Below are 17,243 nucleotides of genomic sequence, written 5' to 3' on the forward strand. Positions count from 1 at the left end.
GAAGATATCTTCCTCCACCTCGATGCGGCCCGTGAGATACTTGAATGTCTCGATCATATCTCCCCTCTCTCTTCGTTCCTCGAGTGAGTAGAGCTGCAACTTCCCTAACCGCTCCTCGTATGGGAGCTCCTTGAGTCCCGAGACCATCCTGGTGGCCATTCTCTGGACCGATTCCAGTCTCAGCACATCCTTGCGGTAATGCGGCCTCCAGAATTGCACACAGTACTCCAGGTGCGGTCTCACCATTGATCTATACAGTGGCATAATGACTTCCGGTTTGCATCTGACGAAACTCCTGCATATGCAACCTATGATTTGCCTTGCTTTGGATGAAGCTTGCTCCACTTGGTTTGCAGATTTCATGTCTTCCCTGACAATCACCCCTAAGTCTCTTTCCGCTTCAGTTCTTGTCAGGATCTCGCCATTTAGGGTGTAAACCTTGCATGGATTTCGGCTCCCCAGGTGCATGACTTTGCATTTTTTGGCATTGAAACTGAGTTGCCAGGACCTAGACCAGCGCTCCAGTAGAAGTAGGTCATGCATCATATCGTCTGTCATTGAATTTTTGTCTATTGTGCTTTTGCTCACTACATTGCTTAGTTTGGCATCATCAGCGAATAATGTTATTCTACCTCGGAGCCCTTCTATCAAGTCTCTTATATAGATGTTGAACAAGATCGGGCCCAGGACGGAGCCCTGTGGCACTCCACTTATCACCTCGGACATTTCGGAGGGGGTGCCATTCACCACTACCCTCTGAAGCCTACCTCCAAGCCAGTTCCCAACCCATTTGGTCAATGTGTCGCCCAATCCTAAAGAACTCTCTTGCTCAGCAACCTACGGTATGGTACGCTGTCAAATGCTTTGCTGAAATCCAGATAGACGATGTCCAGGGACTCACCCCCCACCCCCACCCCTCCCAAGCTACTCCATCCTTTGGTTATATGAGAGAGCAGCCGGAGCGCTGCGAGTACAGGAAATCACTCGCGGGTCGCTCCAACTACCTCTTGCTGCACGAAGTCGGGCCTTATCCAATCAGGAGCTGCTTTGACACGCAGCTCCTGATTGGATAAGGCCTGACTTTGTGCAGGAAGAGGTGGTCGGAGAGAACTGCAAGTGATTTCCTGCACTCATGGCACTTCGGCTGCTCTCCTGCTGCCCTCTCCCACTGCCCTCTTCAGGATCCCCCATGAAAAACAGTATTTGCGGTTTTTAGAGATTTGCAAGGGTTCCTGGAACGGAACCCCCGTGAATCTCGGGGAGCACTATATTACAGTAATCAAGTTGACTAGGTATTAGGGATTGTTCCAAAATTCTAAATGATGAAACATCAAAACATGCTCTAATGGACTGAAGCTTCCAGAGAGTAAAAAATCCCTTTCTAACCAGAGTCCACCTGGTCTCATTGTTAGGTCCTGGTCCAGTATTACACCCAAAACCTTCATAGTAGATTGGATAGGATAACTAAGTTTACTGATGCACAGTGATGTTTTAGTATCAAGCAGGTGTGATGAAGCTACAAAAAATTTTGTTTTTTTCTGAATTAAACTTCAGTCTAAATTCAGTCATCCATTGTTCTATCAAATTTAGTACTTCTGTTGCCTTAGGAGTAACTTCAGAGAGAGAGGTAGCAAATGGGATAATGATCATAAAGTCATCTGCGTAACTAAATAATTTTATCCCCAGCTGAGTCAATTGCGCACTGTCACACCCACGCTCTCTGCGAACACCCTGAGCCGTCGGGTAGTGACATGAAGCTTGTTACTGGCGTGGTCCCTTTAGAATTAGGGTCACCTTTCAAGTTGGTAGTCCCTGGCAAATGCCCAACTAAGCTTATTCTTCAAGGGTTTTGAAAAATCACACTTTGTCAGAATGGCCTTGGTGAAAACATAAGCTTTTATTCGGCCACCGGCCGTGGAATTACTGTGCCGCTCCAGGTTTTCCTGGTAGCATGAACATCATACAAAAACAACAGAAAAAGTTCATCTCACTCGTAGTCACCCAGTAATCAGCTCTGGACAGGGTTAATAAACCACATACAGTCATTAATATTCCAGGAGGTTAGGAGGTGAAACAGTTAGCACAAATAACTCTCCATTGTAGCTTTACAGGAGAGACATTCTTGTTCAGGATTGAGAAATATTCTGTGCTATCTTCCAGTGCTCTTACACTCTCCAGCTGGGCTGGACTTTCTCCCTAGTCCCGAGCAGGCTTTTCCCTGAGAGGGTTAATTTCCTTATCCCTATAAGGCAGGCAGACTAATTGAATTAGTTAGTTGCTAAGGCACTATCTTTACAGCTGGGCCCTTTCACGAGTGTGGAAGTCAGGAAATTCTGGGCTTTAAAACTAGCCAGCATTACACCCTGGCTTTTGGTTCAGCTGTGAACATAACCTGAAGAGGAGATTACTGTAGCCTTTCCAAACTCCAGCAAAACAGCATGTAAAATTGCAATACAGGATTATTTCCCTAGTAACTCCCACAGTCATTAGTTCACAGAGCAAGCAGAGAAATACAGCCAAGACAAAACCTCTGTTCACAGACCTTTCCCAGGATATTCAGCTCTCCATTTCCTCTGAACAGCTTTCCTGTATAGCCCCACTTTCTTCCCATACCATGGGCTCTGGGGAAAGGAATTCAGTGGCCAAATTACCAGCCTGTTCCTCCGTCATTTCCCAGTCAGTGCTGAGGAACTGCTCAGCCCCGTCCTGCCTCTGCTCTACTGCCAAGCCTCGTTCTGCTCTTCCTCCCTCTGCTCTCTAACGAGCCTGGCTTTAAGCTGAGGGGAAGAACCACTCCCCCTTGGCTTTGGATGGGGGAAGGGAATTCCTTCCTCAGCCCATGCCGTTTCTCTGAGGGGAAATTGCTTGTGAGCTTTCTGCCTTACAGGCAATGGCCAATAGCAAGGCAGCTTCTTCCTGCCTGGCTTTGGGACTGCTTCAGGTAAGTCTAAGCCTTCCTGTTCTATTTCCATTTCATTGTCACTCACCAGGTAGTCAGCTAATTTATTGTCCTGGGCACTGACCTGGTCAGCCCTTCTGCACTGGGGTTTATATACTTTCCTTAATTTCCCTGTGGCAAACCTTGGGAAAGACGTCCGTTTGTCACAGCACCTAATGATGACATGTAAACATTGAAAAGCAATGGGGATAATGGTGACCCCTGTGGAAAGCCAGATGGATTACTCCAGGTATCAGAGAGATTGTAATTAAAATGTACTTGATAGGTGCGGGACATAAGGAAACCTCGAAACCAGTCTAACACCTCTCCTCTGATACCAATTGCATCTAAACATTGTAACAATTTCCCATGGTCCACTAAGTCAAAGGCAGAACTCATATCAGATTGCATAATCAGGGCATTAATGCCACTACTTAACAAGAAACGAACAAGAAACGTAAATTATCCAAGATGGCCCCAATTACTGTCTCAGTGCTGAACAAAGGTCTAAAACCAGACTGAGTTTCATGTAAAAGAGAGAACTGGTCGTGATATCCCATCAATTGAGTATGTACCAATCCTAGCATACCAACAGGACTTCTACATATAATTGTCATCAATATATGTAAATCTATATGCTACTAAGCTCTCAGACGCCTGCGCTGATTGATCAAAGAGTTTTAAATCAGTTTTAGCAGGAATGTGGTATCTTTCATTGAGCTTTTTGCATGCTGCTTTTTTTTAATATTATAAAGTGCTAAATGCTTCGTGTAAAAAACATATATAAAGTGCCTAATGCTTAGTGCAAAAACTAAAATCACAGTGACCAGCACTTATTTGTTGCCGGTACATCTGCTATTTGAATGTACTGTATCTCTTTATAGCCCAACAGGCCTTTTGTGTATATGAATACCCTCTACTGTATGAGACCTTGGATAACTTAAATACTTTTGCTACAACTCCCTACTCTCTACGTACCACTTCATACTTCAATTCTTCCAAAAGGTCACTTTTTTTTTTGTCTCAAAGAATTTAACACATTTGAGAATAGAACCTCTCCATATTTAGGACTAGTTTCCCTCACACCTATCTCAAGACTCATTCCTGATTGGAACCCCAAACTCAAACTTCTGTTTCTTTCTCCAAAAACAAGGCAGGGAGAAGCTTCTTTATTTCATTCCCTAATATAGAAAAGCTTAGAACTACTTTTCCTCCTACATGTCTGCAGTACCACCTATTGACAGAACACCATTTACAATTGTTTTCTTGACTGCAGCACTTTCTGCACACATGAACGTAAATACTCTTCACTAGTGCAAATCACTTTATACATATTAAGGATCAGTGGCATAGTAAGGGAGGTTCATGGAGGCTGTCCGCCCCAGGCGTGGCCTTCCTCAGGGCGCTGGCACCCCTCCTGTTCTCTAACCCCCTTTCTCACTCCTCCCCCACTAGACCAGGCTTCCTCAGAGAACCCTCAGAGAGTTTCAAAATTATAGTGATCTAGTGTTCTTTCCTACTTGTTTTCTCTCACTAGATCACTATAATTTTGAAACTCCTTGTGTGTGGGTTCTCTGAGGAAGCCTGGTCTGGCAAAACGCATCAGAACCTGGAAGAATTAGACACCCAAGATGAGTGCACAACAATTTTTTGAATTGTTTAAAAATCTTTAAGTATTTGGAATCACAATCAGTTTAACAGTTAAAGTGCGATGATTGAATATTGAAGACACTCTGTTTCGGGGGTTCTACCTCATTGTGATCTTATATTACTATCTCATTGGTTCTGAGCACTTTTTAAACTGTTAACCCATTCATATAAAAGTATAGAGTGGGTGTTTTGTATTTGCATTAGTTCACGTTTTCACCTTCGTGGTTATATTCTATCCCATTTTGTGTTTGGGTAACAATGAACCAGCCTGCTGTGTGCAACTAGCACAAATGAATAAGGAGTGCCAATGCTCAACAAACTCAGTACTTTATTAGTAATTATTCAGAGATATTCCTTCAACTGACAGGAATAGACCTCCAGTTCCAGAGTATAGGGTTGTCCGAGGCAGAAAGCAGGCAAATTACAAAAGCCACAGGACGGGCCATACAGACTCCTGTGAGTATTAATAGAGAGAAGATTATCCAGGTAAGAACCTAATCTTTCACTCTGTTGCATAAACACAGGAGTCTGTATGTTAGGTGATGTACCAAAGCAATGACAGATGTCTAGGATGGGACAGATGAGCCTGCCGCTAAACCGAAGACCCAAGAGTGGCAATCTTTCAAGCCACCACTTCCACTCTGTAGAACCTTATAAAGGTATGGAGAGTAGACCAAGTAGCTACTCTATAGATATATTTTGGGTGGAATTGCCCAGGACTCCGCCCATGAAGATGCCACACTTCTGGTCAAATGAGCTTTGAGAAAAATAGGCTGCTGTTTGCAACAGCCAATGTATGTCAACAAAATTGCTATGCAAATCTGTCTGGCGATAGAAGCATTGGAGGCTGGACTGACTCGTCATGACTGACTGGTCATGACATGACAAAAAGATGGTCGGAAAGTTGAGAATCATTGGTCCTTTCCAGGTAGTGGAATAAAACTCTTCACACAGCTAGCCTCTGCAATATCTTATCTTGCTTAGCCACACATGTAGATTGAAAAGCGGGCAAACAAACCTCTTGGTTGAGTGAAAGGCTGACACAACCTTCGGTAGAATGAAAGGAACTGTACGCAGTGAAACCCCAGTCTCTGTGATCCTGAGGAAGAGTTCTCTGCAGGAAAGAGTCTGCAGTTCTGAGATCTATCTCATTGAAACTATTGCCACCAGAAATACTGTCTTTCACCATGAGATCCAGGAAGGATGCCTCTTGAAGAAGCTCATTTGGAGGCTTAGAAAGGCCCTTCAAGACAATATTAAGATTTCAGGTCAGAAAAGGTTGGCACAAGGGAGACCACAACCTGAGCTCCCTCCTCCTTCAAAAACTGGATCACATCCAGATGAGATGCCAGTGATAGCCTTCCTTCTTGAACTCGGAAGCATGAGAGGCCTGCCACCTGAACTTTGAGAGATGCCACCAGTATATCTTTTTCTAGTCCAGCTTGCAGAAATGTCATAATCACAGGAATTAGCTCCTCGAAAGGCTCTACCTTATCTTTGGTGCACCAGTGCTGGAAAGTCTTCCAGGTCTTAGCGTAAGCCACAAACATTGATGGCTTTTTTGAAGAAATGATGAAATGACTACCTCCGAATAACCCTTATAGATTAAAGCCATGTGCTTAAGAGTGAAGACCAAAGTGCTACGGGTTCTCCATTGGAATTGGTCCCTGATTGAGTAGCCCTATGTGAACTGGTAGTTTGATGCATCCGTCTCATTGGAGCTGCATTAGATCTGCATACCAAGGCCTGTGAGACCAGTTTGGGGTTACCAGGATCATAAGACTTGGGTGACTTGTGATTCTGAGGATGACCCGGCCCACCATGGACCACAGTGGAAACACATAAAGAAGCCTTTCTTTTGGCCAAGGCTGAACCAATGTGTCCAACCATATGCTTCCCGGCTTGTTTCTTCAACAATAGAAGCAATTTGCCTACATGTTCTTGGCCGAAGCTATCATATACATTGCTGGTCTTCCCCAACACTTAACAATGAAGTTTAACATTCTTTGGGACAGTGACCACTCACCTCAGTCTAGAGTCTGCCAGCTGAGAAAATTGGCCTGTACATTTTCCACTCCCACAAAGTGAGCTGCAGAGAGCACCTGAAGATGAGCTTCTGCCCACTTGAACAACATCTGGGCCTCCAGACATAATGAAGCACTTCTGGTGCCTCCCTGTCTATTCATATAAGCTATTGCATGGCATTGTCTTGCATGGCAGGTACTTCTCCTCAATGCTAGATGAATGACTAGTAGCTCCAGACAATTTGTGGACCACTTTCTCTTTGGGAGGGTCCATTGGCCTTGCACTAGATGATTGCTGAAATGAGCACCCCCCCCCCCCCAGCCAAATAGGCTGGTGTCAGTCATTAGAGTCACCCATGAGGAGATTCAAAGGGGCATGCCTTTCAACAAAGAGCCCTCTGAAGCCACCAACAGAAACTGTTCCTTGCTTCCCCTGTCCATGGAACCTGCAGCTCCAGAGAATGTTTCCATGGGGACCACCTGGAAAGCATGGCATCCTGGAGGGGGTGCATAAGCACCCTCATCCAGAGGAATGCTTCCAGGGAGGCCACCATCAAGCCTAGAAGGTAATGCCATGCCATGGAGCTCTGAAATTTGTTCACTGAGTTTCTGTTTGCATGGCTCAGGAAGAAAAATGCAGCCTTTCACTGTGTTGAAACAGACTCCCAGATACTCCAACCATTGGGTCAGCTCTAGATGATTCTTCTTGAAGTTTACTATCCAGCCCAGATCCTGTAGGAGATCCACAAAATGTTATATTGCCTGCTCGCCCTTCAGTCTTGATGGCACTCTGATCAGCCAGTCATTCAGGTATGGGTCTACTTGTATCCCCATCCTGCAGAGGTGAGCTGTGACCACAACCATCACTTTGGTTAAGGTACATGAGGCTGTTGCCAACCCAAAAGGCAGAGATACAAACTGGAAATGCCTCTGAAGGATATGAAATCTCGAAATATTTCCTGTGGTCTAGGAAAATGGGAATATGAAGGTACATCTCCATCAGATCTAGGGAGGCTAAAAATTTCTCCACCTCCCCCCAAGCCACTACTGGAATGACTGACCAAACCATCTCCATGCTGAAGCGTGGTATTCTTAGTGACGCATTTATGGACTTTTGGTCCGGGATTGGTCTCTAGTCTTCTCTGCATTTCTTGGGCACACTGAAGTAAATGAAGTATCTGCCAGAGCCTGATTCTTCTTTGGGAACTGGTGCTATAGCTTGAATGTCCAATAGCCTTTGCATCATCGCTTGGACCCTGGCCTCCTTTCCTGGCCTTCTGGCTAATGAGTCAATGAACAGATCTGAAGGAGGGTGATAGTACTTGATCCTATGTCCTTCTCTAATAAATTCTAGAACCCAGTTGTCTGAGAAAATTTGTTCACACTCCCTCCAGAATGCCAACAGCATCTCACCAATGTGCGGGTGCGCAGCTGCTGACTTGGCTTTATGATTTCTCAGAGGTTTTGCTGATGCAAGACCCTGAGAGTTGCTGGTGTGTAGAGTTGCCAATTCTCTGTCTGAATCCCTGATAAGATCTCTGAGCGGAGGAACCCACATAGTATTGGCAGGAATGTCATGAAGAATTAAATTTTTCTCTGCCTTCTCCCATGGATTGAAGAGGTCTGCTGTCTGGCAGAATTTCAGGTCAGCGATCCACCATGCCAGCCATAAGGTTGTCTAAATCTTTACCAAATAGCATATGCCCTTTGAAGGGCAGTCTGCTCAAAGTGGCTTTGGAAGTTCAATCATCCACCCATTGCCTGATCCAGAGCATCCTTGCTCATGACTATGATGATGTCATATAGAGCATCATAGACACAGAACCATGAAGACAGATAAAGACCAACTGGCCCATCTAGTCTGCCCATCCACAGCACCCACGATCTCCACCTCTCCCTAAGAGATCCCACGTGCCACTCTCACTCTTTTTTGAACTCAGACACAATCTGTCACATAATGTATCTCCAGCACCAGCTGGGGGCCTGCATCCTCCTCCTCAGCAGGAATCTGCCTTAGCTTGGTATGGCAGGCATGTGCCCCAACAAGCCTACCATTGCAGCTTTGATCCCTAAAGTCAGTGCTTCAAATAGTCTCCTAAAAACCATGTGATCTTGTATATCCTTTAACATCACTCCTCCCTCACCAGGGAGGAAGGTACATTTAGTCACTTGATCCACTGTGGAATCCACTTTCAACTGGCTAAACAGCTACTGAAACTCTGGAACCATAGGGTAAAGTTTGGACATAGATTTTGCCACCTTCATGGACCTTCCGTAGTCTCCCATTGCTCAGTGACCATCAAGGTGATGTCCAGATGTGCAGGAAAAAAGGTGTTCTGAGCACTTGTTCTGCTCATGATCATGCACTGTGAAGTGGATGGCTGATGGAGCTCCAATTTCAACACCCTGAGTGCATCTGTAATAACATGTGGGATGATAGTAGACTTAAAAAGCCACCGCACTTACAAAGCCCTGGTCAAGAGCAACTATCACCTCTTGACTCCTGGTTTCTGCCAGGAAATCAGCTGGGCCCTGGGACAATAAAGGCATGGAGTCTGACCTCCAGTCCTCCCAGTCCTGTTCTGCTTGATCACATAGGCTGGGAGCTGACTTTCTTCATGCCAAGGAAACCTCCAAAAGAGGGATCTCTCCCTGGTCCAATGCTGGTGTGCTCCGGACCTGTCAAATAAGCTTTCCACAGGAAATTCACAAACTCAGGGGTAGATCCTTGAACAGGTGGCCCCATAGACTCCTGCAGGACCCACAGACTGACTTCTCATGGGCTCTGCAGTATCCATGCACTTGAGTTTCACACCTTTGCTGTTTGAGGTCTCTGAAAGGGATTTTCTCCCCACCAGTCAGAATTAATCCACAACTGGAGATCTTCAGGATGCCAGTCAGATAGAAACCGAGTGAGGACTCCACCCTCACAGATCCTCATGGCATGATAGGAGGAGATTAAAATGTAGCCAGCTCCCTGAAACCCAAAGGGAATCACACAGGGGCCCCACAGCCTGTGCTGAAATCTCTAATTAATCAGAAGGTGAGCTGGCTTCCAGGAGAATGGACCTCGAGCTACAAAGAAACCCAAAGCAGCCTGGCTCATCAGGGACATCTGGGGGTTGCCCTGTGAGCAGCAGTCCACCCTTGCAGAGTCTGTGTCCTCTCCCAGGCAGAATAGCCCCAAAAATGGGGTCCTCGGGGCACTGAGGCTTTACAAGAAACAAACAAACAAAGAAAAACTACTTTAAATAATGAAACCGAACAGAGCAGATCAGAACACCTGTTCTCAGTTTGCTTCCAGGAAAAATTGAAGAAGCCACTCCACTCCACTGTTGAAGAAGGAAGAGCTGAAGATGTGATTGACACCCTTCTGCAAGCAGTTTGTGAGCACGGGATTGATCACCTAAAGTACAGACTCCTGTGTTTATGTAACAGAAAGTAGCCTTTTTATATTCTTTGCCTTGCCTTCATTATTTTACCTTACTCAACCTATTAAGGAAGGACAGTCCCTTCACAAAGCATCAGTTTTTCACCAGGCTGCAGCTTCAGCCCTCATGTCATCTGTTCTCATTTTTGATCATTAATTTTTGAAAAATGACTGTTCCCACTGGACATGCTGCAGAATAGACTCATACTTCTCCTGACCTTATAGGTATTTTTTAAAGGCTCTCATTTACCTCACACAGTTGAGTCATTTTCCGCATTCTTTTTTTTTTTTTTTTTTCTTTCTTTGAATCAGTACAGAGCTATAAAAAATGATTAAAAATTGCACTCAGGACTAACTACTGCAAAACACTGCAGCAAAGATTGATTTTTAAATGTAACAAGTATGACAAGGTTACTACTCTTTTGCGCAAGCTTCATTGGCTGCCACTAAATGCCAGAATTGCAAATCAAATTTCATGCCTAGTATATAAATCTCTGGGCAAGCTCCTATTCATCTCCATGAACTTTTGTATAGATTACTAACTAAGCATACTTACAGAGCAAATGATTGTTGTTTACTTTCTTTTCCTTTGGTAAAAGGCCTTTTATTTAAGAGAAACTTTATCACACATACACCCCACCCCACCCCCTCTTTAATTAAGCCATGGTAGAGGTTTTTACCACGGCCAAGAATGCTAAATGCTCTGCTGCTCATAAGAATTCTCTGAGCATCAAAGCAGCATGGGAGCATTCAGTGCTCCAGGCCACAGTAGAAACCTCTACCGTGGCATAGTAAAAGATGGGGGAGGAGGCGGCGGGTGTTAGATAGTTCTTTTTACTTCCAAGTTGCATCTATTTTGAATTCTTTACCCTTAGAGGTTAAGTTTGAAGTTTCTACAGGTTTTTTTTTTGTACAAAAAAAAAACCCAACCAAACAAACGAACTTAAAACCTTTCTTTCTAATAAGTTTCGATTGGAAGAATTGATGTAAGTTTGTTCAGATTTATTGTTTATTGAAAGCTTCCATACTGCCACTAATGACTATGATTTTGCTCAGGACAATTCGGAATTGGCAATCTAAAAATATCTGAATTAGATTAGATTAATCATGCAAATAAAACAGATTCTGTACGAGATTTAACAATTATACTCAAAGAAATAATCCTAAAGTGCCAAGCAAGTCTCAGGGGTCAAAGAACAAGAGACAAGTACTCCTTCACCTGCAGAGGTGGACAGGGGATTTCCCAGAGGGAAGAAGACCCAGAATTGGAATGGGAATGCTATTTCTTCATCTATGTTAGGGTGACCTAGAAAGAGACAGGTCAGTTTTCATATACAGTGGTGCCTCACACAATGAACTTAATTCGTTCCAGGAGCAAGTTTGTTATGCGAAAAGTTCGTTATGTGAAACGCGTTTTCCCATAACAATACATGTAAAAAAAAATAATTCGTTCTGTAGCATAAAATATGCTAAGATGACATAAAAAAAGATAAATTTACCTTGTTAGAGCTGTTAGCATGATATAGAGGGGATATATGTGAAGGGGAGGGGAGACAGGGGTTTTGTTGATCCTTGCTGTGTATTATAATCACCCCCCACATACTCCCCAGTACCTTTTTTAATTCCTCCCATCTTTCCCAGCCAGTGGCGTACAGGCCAGAAGCGCAGAGATCAGGAGCAATTCCTCTGCACGCCTGTGTGGGCCCATGCCGATCTCCGAATGGCTGCAGTTAGTTCTTGTGAGTCCCGCGAGAGCTGACTGCAGCCATTCAGAGATCAGCGCAGGCCCAGGCGGCGGGGGGGAGGTTTAAAACTATGCGGTGGCGGCGGGGGGAGGTTTAAAACTATGCGGTGGCGGCGGGGGGAGGTTTAAAACTATGCGGTGGCGGCGGGGGGAGGTTTAAAAATATGCGGTGGCGGGGGGAGGTTTAAAAATATGCGGTGGCGGCGGGGGGAGGTTTAAAAATATGCGGTGGCGGCGGGGGGAGGTTTAAAACTATGCGGTGGCGGCGGGGGGAGGTTTAAAACTATGCGGTGGCGGCGGGGGGAGGTTTGCGATGCAGCTCGGGCGACTTCGTTGTGTGAAACGAAGTCCGTTGTACGGATCAAGACAAGAAGTTCGTTGTGCGCAGCGTTCGCTGTGCGAGGCGGCCGTTATGCGAGGCACCACTGTATACAGTACAGATGGCCAAGGTATATACCTAGATTAGGCACATTTTCAGTGCATGGCGTGTACAGTGTGTGTTGCTGAAAATGCGTGCCTTATCTGTTTTTATACTTATATGCCTACTCTGGATCAGTGGTTCTCAACCTTTCTTCTGTTGTGACACACAATGTTTATGTACGTGAGACAATGAACATTAAAATTAACAACTGAACAAAGCACTCCTAAATATTTCATTGTTTAACTGTAAGTTTAGCATTAATTTGCCTATCCTATATTAAAAAGCTGTATGTAACACACCAGCCCCAGATTTCTCACTTGTCGTACAACAAAACAAACATGTAGTCAAATTTTAGCGTCACCTCAGTAACAGCAATGCAGAGTCCCTCCACTGCCAAATGCGGTGACGCAGTACAAAAAGCCTGCAAATCTGCTACTCAGAAACTAAACAGCAAAGAGAATCTAAGGCCAGCAGACCTGTAACATTTTCAGATGGGGCAGGAAGACCATAAGAATTGCCACTCACGCGGCGGCCCTCTGATCTAAGATCAGTGCCCTAACTGAGACTCGCCCTACCTGAGCACGTTCCGGTTCAGCAGGAGACAGAAGATTATTGGGAGTAATGAGGAAAAAGAAATAAAGACCAGTTACAGCAGGGATCTCAAAGTCCCTCCTTGAGGGCCGCAATCCAGTCGGGTTTTCAGGATTTCCCCAATGAATATGCATTGAAAGCAGTACATGCACATAGATCTCATGCATATTCATTGGGGAAATCCTGAAAACCCGACTGGATTGTGGCCCTCGAGGAGGGACTTTGAGACCCCTGAGTTACAGGGATGTCAAGAACCTGACTCTCAAGAGTGTTGTCCTTCCCAGCTCATAGGCACCAGTGGTTGCTAAGGAAACCCAGGCTTACTGTCTACACCAAAACAATTTTTGGGATGCACCTTCCACCTCTTGGGGACACACCAGTTGAGAATCACTGCTCTACATAGATGTAAGGGCACAAACATTGGGCACCTATACATCTCAATATCTGAATAGTGGGCCTCACCCCAAGACCCTCCCCCCCATTTCATACTCATTTTCAATAATTGTTGGAATTAATCCACAACTGGAGGTTTTTGGGGATGCCAGTCAAACAGACAGCGACTTAGGTCTCCACCCCTACAGATCCTCATGACACAATGAGGGGAGATTAAAATGCAGTCGGATCCCTGAAATCCAAGGGGAATCATACAGGGGCCCCACAGCCTGTGCTCAGTCCTCTAATAAATCAGAAGGTGAGCTGGCTCTCAAGGGAATGGACCCCAAGCCTCTGAAGAAACCCAAAGCAGGCTGGCTTATCAGGTACACCTGGGGGTTGCTCTGCGAGCTGCAGTCCACCCTTGCAGAGGCTGTGTCCTCTCCCAGGCAGAGTAGGCCCATAAATGGGGTCCTCTGGGCACCAAAGCCTCATGAAACCAAAGAAAAATACCCCAACCTTGTTTAAACTCTCCTGCATTGTACACCATGCATTAAGCACCAACTCACCGGAATAGATAGCCAATTTCTTCTCGTTTATCATTTATCGTTTATTGAACTCGATATACCGCCTTAGTTGCAGCACCATTCAAGATGGTTTAGAATACAATATATCAAATAAAATAAACACAAAAAATTAAAAAAAGGAACGCCTCAACCAAGATCAACAACACCCATCAGCTGATCATTGCCTCATCCAAAGGAGTGAAATACAAGCGGACATGCAACACACTTTTCACATACGTCACTTCAAGAACCTGGAACACCCTTCCAACATACATAAGAACAGAACTGAACTAGCTCACCTTCAGGAAAAGACTGAAAATGTACCTATTTGATAAATTCCTTTCAACTCAGTAACTCTGCCCTCCCTCCATGACAATGTAAATCCTCCTAAACATGATACAGTTCTCCATCCGTATTCGCTGTGATAGGAGATTAACAGACCCGCGAATACAGAAAAACCGCAAATAACTTTTTCCATATGTTATTCACTGTTTTCTATTAAAAACTATCGTGAGTATGGTGAAACCGCGAATAACATGGTAGGAGACCTGGCCTGTTCCTGAAGGAGAGGAAAACACGGTGAAGAAAGTGCTGGGAATCAGTGATTTTCTCTGTAAATGCTTGAAATCAGCGATTTCTCTATGCAAGCTGATATAATTTGGGGGGAGGAGCCAGCAAGCTAAAAACCATGAATAATCGAAACCGCAATTGCTGAAACCACGAATATGGAGACAGGGCATGATTAATTCATCAAGGGCCCCTAGGCACACAAGTACATTGGGCCCCCCTGCCCCGCCCCACCCCACCATGCGCCCAGGCAGAAACAGGAAGCTGCATCAGAGGGAAGCTTTGGGCAAGCAGCACCGCTTGCAAAATTACAGTTCCCGTTGCCATTCTTACCCGCGTTGCTTGCTTGTCTTAATTTCCGTCGATGGGGGGGCCACGTTACTGAACGGGGGGGCCCGTGTTGCTGATCGATGCTGGAGGGGTCCATCGCCGTTTGGAAAAAACAATGTTGATGCCCTCCTTCATCGGGCTCCCCTGACCATTTTGGGCCCTAGGCACTTGCCTACTTGGCCTATTGGTTAATCCTGCCCTGTACGGAGAGAGAAGTGTATAGCTTCTTCCACTCTTGCAACAATGTAACCCTCCTCTACAATGTGTTATAGCTTTTCCCCCTATTGGAACACTGTAACCTTCCTCTACGACACAACATAACCATTTCCCTGTGATACTGCATGGATCTCTTTTCTTGTAAATTGCCTTGACCCTGTACTGGATAAGTGTGATTAAGAAATCCTGATTAGATTAGAAAAATGCTCAAAACAATAAAACCCTAACAGAGCAGATCAGAACATGCCTTCTCAGTTTGCTTGAAGAAGAAAAAACTGAAGAAGGCAGTATACTCCACCGGTGAAAGAAGAGGAGCTGAAAGATGTGATTGACATCCTTCTGCAAATAGCTTGCAAGCACAGATTGATCACCTAATGCACAGGCTACTGTGTTTATGTAACAGAATTTGTTTTATGCTATATGTGATGTTCTAGATCAGGGGTAGGCAACTCTGGTCCTCGAGAGTCACAGGCAGGTCAGGTTTTCAGGATACCCACAATAAATATGCATGAGATAGATTTGCATCTCAAGGAGGCAGAGCATGCAAATTCATCTCATACATATTCATTAAGGATATCCTGAAAACCTGAGCTGCCTGTGGTTCTCGAGGACTGGAATTGCCTACCCCTGCTCTAGATGTACTGTAGTATTTTGATGGGTTTTTTTTGTACTCCACATAGAAGTTTCAGTTGTGGATTATGATGGGTCAATATTTAGCTGCCAAAGTTCAATGGGGTCTTTTAATGGCTTGCTGCAGCAGCCAAAAAAAACATCCAGCTATTCATCACTGCTATCCAGATAGTGATCAGTACCGAATATCCAGTTAAGGTGGTCAGTGCTGGAACTTCTCTAGATAAAGGCAGTATTCAACCTGTGATCTGGATACCTTATGGGGTGCCTTTGATCTCTCCTAAATTATCTGGATTGTAGACTCAATATTGCCACTGTCTGCCTAAGGGTTCCACCAACTCTATTTCCCAGTATTATCCACATAAAAGCAATTCTATAAATGTGTGCCCTATTAATAGGCACCAAATACCCATATACTGTATGTGATAGAATACTAGCGTATGCGGGGGGGGGGGGGGACAAAAGGCAAGCGGGGGATGGGACTTGATATAATGCTTTTCTGTGTGGCTTACACAATCAAAGTGCTTTACATAAGTGGCAGAGTGGAGAAGCAGCCTAATGGTTAGCCTAGTGGACTGAGAAACTGGGTTCAATTCCCACCATGGCCCCTTGTGATCCTGGTCATGTCACTTAAGTCTCCATTGTCCTGGGTTCAAGAACTTTGATTATGAGCCCACGAGCAACAGAGAAAGTATCTGCAAGCAAGATGATAAAGGGGATGGAACTCCTCTCGTATGAGGAAAGACTAAAGAGGTTAGGGCTCTTCAGCTTGGAAAAGAGACAGCTGAGGGGAGATATGATTGAAGTCTACAAAATTCTGAGTGGAGTAGAATGGATACAAGTGGATCAGTTTTTCACTCCATCAAAAATTAGAAAGACTAGGGGACACTCGAAGTTACAGAGAAACACTTTTAAAACCAATAGGAGGAAATATTTTTTCACTCAGAGAATAGTTAAGCTCTGGAACACGTTACCAGAGGTTGTGGTGAGAGCGGATAACGTAGCTGGTTTTAAGAAAGGTTTGGACAATTTCCTGGAGGAAAAGTCCACAGTCTGTTATTGAGAAAGACATGGGGGAAGCCACTGCTTGCCCTGAATCGGTAGCATGGAATGTTGCTACTCTTTGGGCTTTTGCCAGGTACCACTGACCTGGATTGACCACCGTGAGGACCATTTGTCTGATCTAGAAAGACTATTCTTATGTTCTTATGTTAAATTGCTCTGGCTCTGCCAGAGAAAGGCAGTATATGAAATCAAAGAAGTAATTTTGAATATTGACCTGCATAAATCTGACCCTGGACATCAGCCGTGGAAATTGCAGAGCTGCAGCGTATAACTGACTAGATCTTTGGAGACATGAAATGAGGTAGGCCAGTGTTTTATTCATGGTTCATTTGGGACTAGATTTAATTCTATAGATCAATACAATATAGTTAAGTTTCTGTCATCTTCTTGGCTAGTAGACAGTGTAATAATGGACCCACAGGACATAAAGAAGAAAGCGATGGATTAAAAACTCTCTTCTGCAAATTATTTAATGTTTATTTTATTGTTGCACTTTGCTTCAATATAGACAGAGCCTCCCTTATACTTCTGCTAGGAGATAAGCATTGAGTTACTTAATCTTCAGAGTTTAAAATTGATCATCTAGATCCTTGACTAATGAAGACAAACCCCTCAAGAGCAAACTGCAGATAGGAAGGTATTTCCTTCAGAAATTCTCTAACTGGTATAATTAAAATTAATTCGGAGATAAATAGTGTA

General features: G+C 44.5%; 1 protein-coding gene across 1 annotated transcript in view; it reads left to right on the plus strand.

Moving 5' to 3' along the window:
* Positions 1 to 17,243, plus strand: part of TRPM3 (transient receptor potential cation channel subfamily M member 3) — a 492,536-nt gene that overhangs the window by 213,536 nt on the left and 261,757 nt on the right. The gene's annotated exons all lie outside the window — the stretch shown is intronic.

The sequence above is a fragment of the Geotrypetes seraphini genome, chromosome 1 (genome assembly GCF_902459505.1).
Source record: "Geotrypetes seraphini chromosome 1, aGeoSer1.1, whole genome shotgun sequence".
NCBI lineage: Eukaryota > Metazoa > Chordata > Amphibia > Gymnophiona > Dermophiidae > Geotrypetes > Geotrypetes seraphini.